This window comes from Cryptomeria japonica, chromosome 3, assembly GCF_030272615.1.
Source record: "Cryptomeria japonica chromosome 3, Sugi_1.0, whole genome shotgun sequence".
Taxonomy (NCBI): domain Eukaryota; kingdom Viridiplantae; phylum Streptophyta; class Pinopsida; order Cupressales; family Cupressaceae; genus Cryptomeria; species Cryptomeria japonica.
The window spans coordinates 199,538,134-199,550,864 of record NC_081407.1 but is presented as its reverse complement, the minus strand read 5'-3'; positions in this window follow the sequence as shown (position 1 = coordinate 199,550,864).

Here is a 12,731-nt window from a genome sequence, read left to right as displayed (position 1 = left end):
CCTCCGAGTCCTAACAAGTGGTATCAGAGCCTAGTCCTCTTTTTGCAAAAGTTTAATAGCTTGAGGAGATTCTATGACAACTAACTATTTCAGGAAGGATAGTTCGAAGCTTGATGGGACTAACTATGGTATATGGAAGATCAAAATGGAGACACACCTGAATTGCATTGGAAAATAAATATGGGATGTTATAAATAATTTATATGTTGGTCCTCCTCAAAGTCAACCTATTCCACCAACCTTGGCTAAAGATCAGGAGAATGATTGAAAAGTAAGAGAAGCACTTTTGAGCACATTGTCAGATCAACAAATCATGGGATTATCAGAGTGATCTACTACCAAAGCTATTTGGGAAAAATTGGAGACATTAAATGAAGGTGATACCACAATCAAAATTGCAAAACTGGAATGCTTTCGGGTCGGGTATGAAAATCTGAAAATGGAAGAAGATGAAAGGATTTATGCTTTTATGGAAAGAGTTAATGAAATTGTTTTGGGTATACAATGTTGTGGAGGATCCTTAAGTGAAGATGAAATTATTTCTAAAGTTTTAAGAGCTTTGCCACTGGCATATAAAATGAAAGTAACTGCTATTAATGAATTGAGAACAATGCCTAATGCATCAGTATCTAGAGATACTTTGGTTGGAAAACTTTCAGCTTTTGAACTTGAGGAATTTGGTCATGTTGCTACAATTAAGACAGATTTAGCTTTTAAGGCTTCATCATCTGCAACATCATCATCATCATCATCTAAAAAATCTGATTGGAAAGCACTTTATGCTAGAGAACTTGAAGAAATCAGAAGGGAGAATGAAGAACTTGAAGAACTTGAAGCACTATTTGCAAGGAAAATGCCTAAAGGTCCAGTTGGAAGTAAGTATGAAGGTAAAGCACCATTTAAATGTTTTAACTGCAATAAAATTGGTCATATGGAATCTAGATGTCCTGATAGACATCCAAGATTGAAAGAAGAAGCTAAAAGAACATATAAGCCTAACTCTGAATATCAAAGATACAGATTTAAGAAGAATAGAGACAAATCGTGTTATTATGCTGATGAAGGAGTAAGTGATGATTTTGATGAGGAACCAATAGACAATGGATGGGCTTTTGTTTCTATCATAGAAGATCAACTGACACCTACTCTTCAACCGGTAGAGCAGGCCCTGGCAGCTAAAATTGAAGAAAAGGATGAATGGATCATTGATTCCGGATATTCACATCATATGACTGGTGATAAAAGTAAATTCTTAACTTTTCAGGAATACAATGGAGATCTGGTAAGTTTTGGGGATGATAAAGCTTGTTTGATCAAAGGAAAAGACACTATATCTTTTGATGGTAAGCACAATACTGATAATGTTTACTATGTTGAAGGTTTGAAGCATAATCTTTTGAGTGTTGGTCAATTAGTTGAAAAGGGATTTCAGTTACAATTCAAGAATGGTAAATGCAAAATCATGAAAAAAATTGGTTTGGAAATTACAACTGGTAATCAAACTAGAGATAATATATTTCATTTGAATAACAATGAGAAAGCATGTTTGATTGCACATATTGATGAAAGTTGGTTATGGCATAAGAGACTTTGTCATGTAAATTTTGATTGCATTGTGAAAATCAATACAACTAAGGCAGTAAAAGATTTACCTAAGATTGTTAAACCTCACAATCCGGTATGTAAGGAATGTCAATTTGGAAAGCAAGTTAGAACAACTTTTAAGAGTATTCCAAAGAAATATAATAATGTTCTTGACTTAATTCATACTGATTTATGTGGTCCAGCAAGAACTAGAAGTTTACAAGGAGATAGATATTTTATGCTAATCATTGATGATTATTCTAGAATGTGTTGGGTTACTTTTCTCAGGGAGAAATCAGAAGCTTTTGGTAAATTCAAACTATTCAAGGTGATGGTAGAGAATGAAACCGGTATTAAAATCAAATATTTGAGATCAGATCATGGAGGTGAATTCACATCTAAGGAATTTAATACATTTTGTGAAGTGAATGGAATAAGAAGATAGTTATCAGCACCTCAGACACCCCAGTAGAATGGAGTTGTGGAAAGAAAGAACATAACTATTTTGGATGCATCTAGAAGCATGATATCAGAAGCAATTCTACCTCATGTATATTGAAGAGAAGCAGTGAATACAACAGTTTACACATTCAATAGAGTTCACATCAAATGTGAAACCGGTAAGACCCCTCATGAACTATGGTTTGGTAATACTCCTACTCTTAAATATTTCAGAATATTAGGAAGCAAATGTTATATTAAGAGAGATGAGTATATTGGAAAATTTGATCCTAAAAGTGATGAAGGAATATTTCTTGGTTATTCATCTAAGAGAAAGGCATATAGATGTTATAACAAGAGATTGCAGAAAATTGTTGAAAGTGCAAATGTGAAGATTGATGAACAGTTTAGAGGTAATTCAAGGTCAATGGACTCTGAACTGGCAATAGAGATAATCACAAATGAACCTACAATGAGTACACCAATACAAAATGTTAATCCAGTCACACTGGCATCATCTGAGAATTCCACAGTGACTGAAGAAGAACAACAAGTGAATACACCTAGGTATGTAAGATTGAATCACTCTTTGAAAGTTAGAAAATTGGGAACAAATATCAAGGAGTTATAACAAGAGGAAGAATGGAAAATGAAGAGGTATGTCTAATTTCTCAAATTGAATTGGCATTAGTTATTGAGGCATGTGAAGATAAATATTGGATTAAATCTATGGAAGATGAATTGGAACAAATTGAAATGAATAACACATGGACATTAGTTCCCCGACCTAAAGACAAAAATGTAATTGGAACTAAATGGGTATTCAGAAATAAACCTAAAGAAGATGGAAAGGTAATCAAAAACAAATCAAGATTAGTGTGTAAGCAATATTCTCAAAAGGAAGGAATTGATTACAATGAAACCTTTGCACCGGTAGCTAGAATTGAGGCAATCAGACTATTCTTATCTTTTGCAACACATAAGAACTATAAAGTATATCAAATGGATGTTAAATATGCATTTCTAAATGGTGATCTTGAAGATGAAGTTTACATTGAACAAACTGATGGATTTTCTTTGACAGATGAAAAAGATATGGTTTGCAGGTTAAGGAAAGCTTTATATGGGTTAAAGCAGGCTCCTAGAGCTTGGTATGCTAGATTGGACAAATTTCTTTTGAAGCTTGGTTACACTAAAGGTAATGCTGACAGCAACTTATATTACAAAGTGACTAATGATGACATCTTGTTTATTGAAGTTTTTGTTGATGATATCATTTTTAGAGGAGAAGATGGAATGTGTAAAGACTTTTCTAATAAGATGTAGGAAGAATTTGAAATGTCTATGATTGGAGAGATAAAATTCTTTTTAGGTTTGCAAATTTCACAGATTGATAAAGGTATATTAATAAATCAAAGTACTTGAAGGATCTACTTAAGAAATTTGGCATGGAAAACTCTAAACCGGTAAGTACGCCTATTACTACAACTGATAAACTATCTTTGAAGGATGAATCAAGACCTGTTAATTTGACAAGGTACAAATCTATGATAGGAGGTTTACTGTATTTGACACAAACAAGACTTGATATTAAGAATGCAGTACGTATTGTTTCAAGATTTCAAAGTAATCTTAAAGAAAATCATGAATCAACAGTGAAAAGGATTTTCTGGTATCTACAAGGCACAACAAATCTTGGTTTATGGTATCCTAAAGATGAAAATTTTGATTTATGTGCATACACAGATGCAAATTGGGTAGGAGATGTAGATGACAGAAATAAAACCATCGACGAAGCATTTTTTCTTTGTAGCAGACTACTTTCATGGTTGAGCAAGAAACAAAAGTTGTACATCTTTATCAACAACAGAATCAAAATATGTTGTAGCAACAACTAATTGTACATAGGTATTCTGATTAAGCAAATGTTGAAGGACATAAAGGTAAAATGCAAAGAACCTATAAACATTTACTGTGATAACATGGCAGCAATTGATATATCTAAGAATCTGGAATTTCACTCTAAAACTAAACATGTTTCAATCAAATTCAATTTTCTATAAGAGAATGTTGAAGCAAAAGAAGTGAAATTGGTTTATGTGAATACTAAAGAGCAGATTGCAGATATATTTACTAAGCCTTTGCCCAAGGAAACTTTTGAATATCTCAGAGAGCAGCTTGGAGTAATACACTCATCGGTAGAGACTTAGACAATTGATGCTTGGCATCAAATCGATAGAATTAATAGAGAAATCTTTTTTCCAACTTTGATGAGGAGAGCTACTTCTCAGGGGGAGTAGCTGGATAAATTGATAAGTTGGTATTTTGTAATAAATGTTTGAATCTGGTTTTTGTATTGCTTTGACATTTGATGTCAAAGGGGGGGAGATATCTATGGAAAAACACATTATCTTTTGTGGAGAGATTATTCATTTGGGAGACATTGTTACTCTCTGTATCTATATTTTGATTTCTGGTTAATGATCTCTTTTGGAGATTGTTGGTTTTTGATTTTTGGCATTTCTACTTTGGCACTTAGATGATTTTTCCATCTTGTGTTTCCATCAATGCTAAAGGGGGAGATTGTTGGTATTTTGGATGTTTTGCATTGGTTTTGTCATTGATGTCAACACTTATCAACACCTATCAGCACTTGGAGATCTTTGGTTATGTTCACTGGCATGTTTAGTGACTTATGCACAGTCACCAGTATCTGGTTCATTGGAAGGTTATATTGTTCATTGGCATTGAGGATGATCTGTTATCATCTGGAGATTACTTGGTTATGTCAAAGACATTGTTTGGACACTTTGTTTTGGTGATTTGGTCATTGATCTAATCAGTTTTGCATATCTACTGTTACCAGAAAATAGGCCTAGGTTATGGACCGACAAACATTATCTATTCCAAATTCGCATGACACATTATGGAGATGATTTATTATTATTGTAAATGCATTGAGCCGACATCATGCATCGCATATTGATTCATTTGTAATTGATTTAATTGTAATATTCTTTGTAAGCCGACCTACGCATTTGGTCTTAGGTTTTGGTAATGTATATGGTGAAAATGGATAACAACAACTATATTAAAAGACTAAATGAGTTCAACCACAAAACCCTAGCCTAACAACAACAAAGATACACCATAACATATGAAGATTACCTAAGACAATGCAAATAAAATGAAATCACAAAGATTATACCATCACATGTCCAATAGGGTTTGAATCTCCATTCTTCCTATCCCTATTGATCTTGCTTGATATATTTGCTCTCAGATTTTATATATGGACAAGAGCTCAACAAAGAACGGAAATGTGGTTGCAAGTAGGATCACATATGAAAGTTCAAAAGCATAGTGTAGTCGATTGATCAGTCGATTAGTTAGGGTTGATAATGAAGAAAGCATCTCCTTATATAGAAGACACTACATGAAATGGAGGGGTAAGATTGAGAGGTGTAAAAGATAAATGGTCGGCTATGATTAGAGGGCAAGTAGAGGAAATAAGAAAATAATGAGAGGGTAGGTAGTGTAGGAATTAAGAGATGAATGACATGTGTCATGGGTAGAAAAGGTTAATGAATTTATTAAATAAAGATTCATTTAATTAATAGAAGAAGTGGGATTAATTAAATAAATAAGATATTTATTTAATTTAGGAAAAAGATAATTTAAATAAATAAATGTATTTATTTAAATGAGAAATAAGGCTAGAAGAGGATACATGAATTAATTAAATAAATAAATATTTATTCAATTAATAGAAGAATTAAGCTCAAATAATTAAATTAATAAAATATTTATTTAATTAGACTGGACAATTTTAGGTGTCTACATTTTGCCCCTCTTTGAGACAATGCAGCTTGTCGCGTTGTTTTAAAGAAGATAATATGAATTGATACAAAGTTTCCCCAAGATGGGAATGATATGCCCCCTTGAGAGATTGGATGAAAATGTTTGAAAGGATCGCAGACAATCTCTCGATAAGAAAGAAAGGCTAGGACTGATCGGATAGGATAGAGTGACAGAGTCATGGGATAAAGAAGACTGACACAGGAGACTAGGGCTAGGGTGAGGGCTAGGGCAGTCTATAAGATAGACCATGAGGGGAGAACATCCTCATTGTCATCCACACATCCAAGAGATCAAAGTGCAGAGAGAGAATAGAGCAGCAATAGTCAGCAGCGATGGCATTGGTGCACAGATTCGACCGCATTCGCCGATTTCAAAGGCCATCAGATGCAGGAGAGCTGGTAAGTACCGCAAAACCTCCTTGTAATTTGTTGCAATAAATGTTGTCATTAATGCATGTCAAGTAGCACAATAAATGCATTTTAGGTATGTCAAACAAGGTCAAAAAATGTCGAAGCCAAAGCGCGTCTCTGTTGGTGCCATGCACGTCTAGGTTAGCTAGGTGCGTCTGTGTTTGTGCCAAGTGCATCTATAAATGAAAAGGTGTCTATGTCAAATGCGAGCACATCTGCATTGTGCAAGCGTGTCTGTGCAATGTGGGCACATTTGTGCAGAGTAGGTGCGTCTGTGCAAAGCATAGGCACGTCTGTGTATTTTAGGTGCGTCTGTGCAAAGCAGGCGCGTTTGTGCAGTATGTAAGCGTGTTTATGTCATGAAGGCACGTTTGTGTCTTCAAGGTCAAATCGACAGTTCTGTGATGAACATACACTGTCTATTGGATAAGCTGCTAAGAGGATACACTCAAGAAGGTCCTCTAGGGAAGACTAGAATAGCAAATAGGGCTAGGATTGACAATTTTGTGATAGAACATACGTTGCCAATTAGGAAACTACTCAAGAGGATATACTCAAGTAGAGGCCCTAGGATAAGATAGATCAAGGCACTTTGTTATGAACAGGGAGTACCAAGACATAGTACTTTGTGATGAACAGGAATTACTAAAAAGAGCAGCACTTTGTGATGAACAGGGAGTGCAAAACATGTAGTACTTTGTGATGAACAGGGAGTACCACTAGGATAAAAAGCAACATTTTGTGATGAATAGGGAATGCCACTAGGATGGAAGCAACACTTTGTGATAAACAGTGAATGTCGCTAGGATAGAGTATCATAAGCACTTAGGATAATAAGTAGCATTTTGTGATGAATAGGGAATGCCACTATGATTGACATGATTGATTTGTTTGACTACAGGAGTACCTACCTATGCTGGAGTCACGAGAGAGATTCCCATCGACTCAAGAGTTTACGACTGAAGCTGACATTTGAGGATAGAGCAGCCATTGAGATTATGGGTTTGCGATTCATTCTATATGTGCTTGAGTTTTGGGCGAACAGGGGATTGTTGACTACACTTGCTGAGAGATGGCACTCTAAGACATGCACATTCCATTTGCTGATGGGTGAGATGACAGTCAACTTAAAGGATGGGTACAGGATTCTAAGGATACCGATCGATGGGGAGTTGATACCCTATGATCGAGATGGAGACAAGGATGCCCTGAGACAAGTGTTTCAGGATTCAAGACTGGAGATGAGGGCTGGACATGTGGCATGGGATATCATGACACAGATGAGATTGACGCTACCAACAGTGCTAGGAGGAGTGATCAGTGGGTTCCTGTGTTCAGATAGGGTGACATGAGGGTTGGTTGTGGGTTGGGGGAGTACCTTGGAGACACTGGTGACACAGCATACTAGATATGCCTGGGGACCATGCGTGCTAGCACAATTGTATTATGAGCTTCATCAGTTTGTATACCATGGATCCATAGGATTGGGCTACAGAGTGACATTATTGCAGGTATGGGCTTATGAGCATCTACCAGTGACCCGACTAATAAATTCGAGAGGCAAGGGCCATGGGCGTAGTTTTGTTCACTTATATGATATGATTACATCTCAGTCACGGATCGGGAGACTGGAGCACTGGCGTAGGGTCATTGATGAGACTGACACTATGGTATGGAGACCATATCGAGAGTGCGAGGAGTGGGAGGATGATGCAGTAGAGTTGCCATAAACCTTCAGGAGTAGGTATCTGATTGGGTGGATGCCCTATGTACTAGAGAGGTAGTTGGTTGATAGAGTATGCAGGCAGTTTGGCAGGATTCAGCGGATGCCATGGGGTTCCGGGATGTATGCTCGGACAGTGAGAGATCAGGCACGCTTCGGGCCATTATTATCATATGATCAGGTAGTGATGCAGCTGGTAGAGATGGTGCCCATGCCTTGGGATATGTGGCCAAAGATAGAGGATGCAGGGATGGATGTAGAGTATACTACATATTTGGTCGAGAATCCATTTCCACGACTGACAGACCCAGGGGAGCAGATAGATGGAGATGGTGGGGAGGATGAGGATGATGATGGAGATGGTAGAGGTAGAGGCTGATGGAGGAGGCAGGGGATGATAGGAGAGAGGAGAGTGGCTCCACAGAGAGAGGGTGGGGAGGAGAGACAGGCTCAGTTGGTGAGAGGCCGAGGTGGTTTACCATTATAGGTGCCAGTAGCATAGGGTCCTAGACAGGTACAGGGATAGGGATAGGGACAAGGATAGGGGTAGGGTAGGCCACATGAGTAGCCATAGGTACAGGCACAGGTAGAGCCACAGGTACAGGGGTGAGAGGAGGAGGAGTAGGATGAGCTACTAGAGTTGAGGGAGATCCACCAAGGACACTCAAATGAGATCTAGGATCTCGAGCGAGAGACAGCTAGGCTTAGGAGACAGCTGAGGGACATAGAGCGGGAGAGGGATCAGGCCATTCAGCGCTATATAGAGGCTGAGATGGCACTCAGGGCAGGGAGGCAAGCAACAAAGGACACAGGAGTTGGTTATGCTTATGTTCTATGAGCTAGGGAGGAGATAGGTTATTGGAGAGACCTATACTATGGAGCTGTACCACCACAGCAGGGAGCTAGGAGCTTCCGTAGACCATCATGGACAGTGACGACCACTAGAGGGAGGGACAAGAGATAGGAGTCTAGCGGTGGGGTTATGGGTCCTCCACCACCACCAGATAGAGGGGACAGGAGATATGATCTTGGGGTGGATCCTTCCAGGGCTCAGAATCCATCGAGGCCAGGCAACTCCGAGGGAGGGAGTTCATCATAGCCTTAGAGGGCTCTCTATGTATCAGTTTTTGTACCATTTTTGTATGATGATGTAGACACCTTCGGGTGATTGTAGCCATATGATTTTGATATCATTGTATCATGACACTTATGATTATATATATATATATATATATATATATATATATGAAATGATTCATCTTTGTGGCAGCTATATGCATGTGTACCTATGTGATGCTTCTATATGTCTTATGATGTGTGTTTCTATGTGATATTTAGGTTATGGATGCAAATATGTAGATGATGAAATGCAATATTTTTGTTATTTTATGTTTTATATGTTTATGCAAATGCAAATGTGAATGTATGAAATTCAGATGAATATGATAATGCAAATGACTATTTATATGATGAAAATTTAAAATGTGCTAACATGTGTTGTGTGCAAGATGTGATGCAATTGTGATATCTATATGTATGTATGAAATGTTTAATATGTGGTAATGCAGGTGCAAACTACATGAAATGCAAATATTTTTGGTGTGTCATTATACTCAGTCATGTGATAGTAGGCTACACAGACTCAAGAAGGATGATGGAAGTCAATCAAGAATGGGGGATGGGAGATAGAAGATATGAAAGTGAAAGAGCTTCTTGTGCATTATCATCATTGAGCTTTTATTATGGCAAAATAGGTTATGACAATCCAGCCATATGTTTGACCCAGAAAGTCATTGTACCTATTTACATAGAGATAAGACAGTTGCAAACAAGGAATGCCCCAGTTCATACTCAACTCACAATGTCCTCATATCCTTGTACAAGTCATAGCATTACTAAGAGACAATCCACAAAGAGCAAAGAAAAATAGGTGACGATACCCCATCCTTTCCTTTCTAGTCAAAGACATCCTGGAGATAGAATCTCTAGTCAGAGACATCCTGGAAAAGCTAAAAGACATGTCACCAAAAGATAAAATAAAAAAGAAAACCAAGACTCAACACAAACATCCACTGTAGTCCTCAAGTTTAGTGTCTCTTGTCACTTGTATAAGTCTATTTGATTGTGGTCACAATGTTTACTTTCACAAAAGGATAGATAGCACTGAACCATAATGTTGTATGAGTCTGTTCAAAGATTTGATTTGTTGAAGCCCATTGTTGCTGATGTGTCATCCGAAACTGACTGAATCCATGAAACTGATACTTTATTACAGAGAAGCCAGAACTTTATTGTGGATCGGTGATGCAAGTGTTTCTTTATTGCGGATTATGCGTGGATGTCTGAAGAAAACTGGAAGAAACTGTACTCCTCAGAACAAGCGATGCTCTCAGTTCCACACCCATCATGAGACGTAGGATTTTCCTTAGCCACAGATAGGATCTGATTTATTATGAATGGAAAAGGGGTGAAAAGGGAGGTTTATTATAAATGGTGAACCAATCTTGGGTAGATCAATAACAAGCCATGATGGGAATGTGTACGTTTATTATGGATGTACAGGTTGTGAGTGTGTGCAAAGTGAAGGATGAAATGGAATCCTGAAGGAGGGAGGAGCAATGTCTCTACACATGGCGTTGGTGACCTAGTTTTCACCATGGTACTTTCCTAGGGCACCACCGAAGTGGTTTTCACTGTTGGACGAAAATGTTCTTCTATTTTTGTTTTTTTTTAATTTTTTTTTGTTTTTTTTGTATTTTTCAATTTAGGATACTCTAAAGAGCTACGTGTAAAACCCACAAAGGTGCATGTTGTTGATAAGATACTCTAAAGGTTCTCCATTTGCAGTTGAGTGTTGATATGCACCAGATCCATATGCTATTGTGATGATGTAAGGACCAAGCCAGTTTGGTTCGAACTTTCCCTTCTTCTCTCTGTCTTGCTGATTTTTAGGATTTTCTCTAAGAACCAAGTCACCTACCTCAAATGTGTGAGGCTTGACTTTATGATTGTAGTTGCGACTCATTTGTTGTTGATAAGCCTTGAGATGATTAAAAGTAGTTTGTCTTCGTTCATCCAATAGTTCAAGTTCTTGTAAGTGAGAGACCCTGTAGTCTTCATCACTGATAATATTTTGCAAAGATACTTGTAAAGAGGGTAACTCGAGCTTAATAGGCAAGATAGCTTCAGTGCTATAAACAAGTGAATAGGGTGTAGCTCCTGTAGGTGTGCGGACACTTGTGTGGTAAGCACAAAGTGCAAGATTAAGTTGGATATGCCAATTGTGGCCAGCTTCATCGACTGTCTTTTTTAGGATTTTAAGTATTATTTTATTAGACGCCTCAGATTGACCATTACCTTGGGGGTAATAAGGTGTGGAGAAACGATGGGTAATATGGAAGCGATCACAGAGTTCACGAACATCCTAATTTTTGAAGGGATGCCCATTGACGGTGATGATGGAAATAGGAATGTCGTATCAGCAAATGATATAGTTGAGATTGAATGTAGCAATTTGTTTTCCAGTGACTTGTGTAAGAGGCACCGCTTCGATCCATTTTGTGAAATACTCTATGGTAGTGATGATGAATTTATGACCATTGGAGGAAGGAGGGTAAATCCTGCCTATGAGATCGAGTCCCCATTGGAAAAAGGGCCAAGGTGTCGCAATTGGTTGAAGTTCTTGTGCTAGCGCATGAATGAGATCTCCATGAATTTGACACTGCTTACATTTCTTGACAAACTGATATGAGTCTTTTTCCATATTGGGCCAGTAATATCCAGTTCGAATGAGTTTCTTGGCTAAGGTAGGACCACTAGAATGTGGACCACATATCCCTTCATGGACTTCATGTAACGCAATCTGAGCTTCATCCCCTTCTAAACATCTAAGAAGAGTGCCATCTAGACCTCGACGGTATAGGATATTGGCTAAAATGATGTATTGAGAAGATTGGTGAATGAAAGTGTGACGTTGGTTATTGGATAGGTCAGGAGGAAGGGCATTGTCACGAAGGTATGTGAAAATGGGACCATATAACTGGGACTCAAGACCGACAACACATATCATCTTCGTAGGAGTGATCTCATATGAGGGAACCAAAAGGTTATCCACCAAGAACTCATAGTAGGTCTCATTATGTGGTAGATCGATTAGTGAAGCAATTGTAGCCATAGCATTGGTGGCTTGATTCTGCTCTCTTGGTATTTGCTCAAAGTCTAACTTCATGAAATTTTGTTTCAGGTCATCCACCATTCTTTTGTAAGGCATTAATTTCTCATCCTTTGTTTGGTAGTCATCAGTTGCTTGATGAATTACAAGTTGAGAGTCCCCAAAAACATGAAGTTCCTGGATCTTCCACTGAACTGCAATCCGTAATCCAATTGTTAATGCTTCGTATTCTGCTATGTTATTAGTGCAGGGAAATGATAATCAATATGATTTTGGTATGGAATCCCCTTGAGGAGTTATGAAGAGGATGCCAGCTCCTCCCCCATGCTGTGTGTATGAGCCGTCAAAGTATAGTTGCCAAGGCTTTGTGTGTGACACTGTTAAGATGGATTCGTCTGGAAATTCTAAAGTTAGAGGAACATCATTTATCATGGGAGCATCTGCTAACTGATCTGCTATAGCTTGTCCTTTTATTGATTTTCTGTCCACATATTCAATGTCAAATTCACTCAGGAGCATCACCCATTTGGCTAGTTGACCA